Genomic DNA, 2750 nt, shown 5'->3' with positions numbered 1-2750 from the left:
CGTTTCTCATAATTTTTGACCATGGGCTATAGCCCATATCGTACGGCATACTATAGCGCGCCGTTTTTCATCATTTTTGAGGATTTGAAAAAAATGACAAAATGACAAAAACGATGGGTTATAGCCCATGTTTTTGAAATTTGAAAAATTTAGCCTTGTTTCTCATCATTTTGGACCATGGGCTATAGCCCATATCGTACGGCATACTATAGCGCGCCGTTTTTCATAATTTTTGAGGATTTGAAAAAAATGACAAAATGACAAAAACGATGGGTTATAGCCCATGTTTTTTGAAATTTTGAAAAAAAAAGTTAGCCTCGTTTCTCATCATTTTGGACCATGGGCTATAGCCCATATCGTACGGCATACTATAGCGCGCCGTTTTTCATCATTTTTGAGGATTTGAAAAAAATGACAAAATGACAAAAACGATGGGTTATAGCCCATGTTATGATTTCGTACAGTAACAACACAACACCACACACTATAAATCTTACCCAGGTTCTCCATGAAGTTTTCCAATGCGTAGAAGGCCTTGGTGACGTGGCCCACCTTGGCCTGGTTCAGATGGGCCATGTATCCCAGCAGTAGAGGCACCAGCTCTGAACAGTACTTGCTGACGTCCGGCTGGAGAGAAGAGAGAAAGCAACAGAACACTGTCAGAGGTTAATGTAAACGTACTATTAACTGTAGATTAAGTTCAAGTAGACCAGTGCCGGCCTACTTAGGCATTTAGCAGACGCTCTTACTCCAGAGCGACTTACAGTAAGCAAGAAGAACACATGGTAATACATACAAATAGTCTTCGAGGATCATAAGTAAACTAAGAACCTAACATCCGTCTAACAGTAGAATAGCTGTACAATGAAACTACGAATATAGAATATACTACACTATAGAGTAGACATAATATGCCATCTAAATTACATAATGTTAGCCTTTGCAGAGTTTGCAGACGCCTGTATGGTCGTTGAGGCTAGTGCAAGTTCTACGGAAAGGGAACAATGTGAGTTGGGAAAGCATGCTCCACCCGGGTATGCATCCGTTGTCAGAGTCGCTTAAGATACAATGAATGTTCACTGCAACATGCGAAATAATATGTACCAAATAGACAGCATACATACACGCACACACGTTACACGATAGTAAGATCCTGAAGGAGAACGTCATATCTAAAAATATATATATTTTGTATTAGTCTGCAATGAGACGTGTTTCTAATTTGGCTGTGTGCCGTCAACACAACTCAAAATGGTTAAGGAAGGACCATCTAACTCTGTAATGCTAACAAATCAAATGAAGAGGTACAGTAGGCTCACCTGCAGGTGTTCAGAGAACTGTCCCAGGGCGAAAAGACCAGCGCTGCGAACCACCTGATTACTGTCCGACAGGCTCTGACAGACCGTCTGCACCATTGACGACAGCAGCCTAACACACACACACACACACACACACACAGTCACACACACACACACACACACACACACACACACACACACACACAATGTTGGGCTGTCGAGTGTAGGCAGTATCCACAAATGTAGTTATTATAATTGTTGTATATATTTTCTCCAATGATGTGTAAATAATGTGTATAATATGATTTAAATCATAAACTGTAAATTGTATTTTTGTGGTGGGCAACAGGAAGACTTGTTGAATCGGCTATCCCTATATATACAAAGTCAAACAAATAAAAAATACTGCATCATGATCTCACAGGAACATGATGGGACCAACAACAAACAGCTGCAACTCCTCGGATGTCAATCTAAGTTCCTCCATTTACCTGATCCGCCTTGGTGAGGTGTTTCAGAGCCACAATCAGTTTTGGGATGAGCGAGCGCATCAGGTTCTGAGGGACAATACATCACTTCAATCAATACAGATTACAGAAGGTGATGTTTCACTTGTCTTAAATTACATTTTCCATACATAGTGTGAACAAAACATGCAAGTGATCAAGATACAAGCTTATAAATAATGCATCGCCACGTGTTGTGAGGATGTAGATCTGCTATTCGTTATACAACAACATATTGGTTACGGGTGACTGAATGCAATAGTTAATCTGACATAAACTTCCTAATGCTTTTGTTCCGTCTTCAAAGCTTCCCTCAAAGAAAACCTGCGCCAGTTTCCCTTTCACAGTAGCTTCACATGCATGTCCTAATATAGAGGGTATGTGCATGCATAACATTGTTTAATGCAAATCAGATTTTCAGACTTTTCTGTTTGGATGTCAAGGTCAGAAAGTCATTTTTGCCACTCAGTATACTACTCTATGCCCATGGTGACCTGAGATGGAATGATGATGATGCCTCACCATCTCCTCTGAGCCTGTATATGCGGTTATCGCAGTGAGCGTGAGGATGCAGTAGTACAGGGCCGTGGGGTTGTCCAGATCGTCCAACACGGTGCCAAACAGCTGGAGCAGCTGCCGGTAGTGAGGCTTAAGCCCAATGGGAGGTGTGCTAATTTGCTTATTTCCATCGCTCAAAAATCAATGTAAATAGTATCCCAAGTGGCATTTCGATGGAAATAAGCGAATTAGCACAAAAACCCAACCCCCATTGAAGGCTTATATTAGGGGAAATAGCCAATAAAAAACATTGGAATACGATCTCCTTACTGCTTGTATAATGAGGTGAATATTAATAATGATTGATAATTTGATACGGTTGTTTTGTTTTATTGTGCCACAGCTTGAAGGCAGTCGTGCTGCAAGCTGCACTTTTGCACAAAATAAC

The 2750-nt window shown here is 40.8% G+C and overlaps 1 long non-coding RNA gene across 1 annotated transcript; it reads right to left on the bottom strand.

Annotated features, from left to right (window-relative positions):
- Positions 1-496: 496 nt before the first annotated feature.
- LOC308332937 lies at positions 497-2447 on the bottom strand. The gene is made up of 4 exons (XR_013965766.1): positions 2327-2447; positions 1790-1855; positions 1320-1428; positions 497-627 (listed from the first exon to the last, which is right to left on the bottom strand). It is a non-coding gene; the product is annotated as an uncharacterized lncRNA (long non-coding RNA).
- Positions 2448-2750: the final 303 nt, after the last annotated feature.

This window comes from Protomyctophum bolini (genome assembly GCF_963924005.1).
Source record: "Protomyctophum bolini genome assembly, chromosome: 18".
Taxonomy (NCBI): Eukaryota; Metazoa; Chordata; class Actinopteri; order Myctophiformes; family Myctophidae; genus Protomyctophum; species Protomyctophum bolini.
The sequence above is the reverse complement of the archived record's forward strand: the minus strand, read 5'-3'. Positions and strand labels throughout refer to the sequence as shown.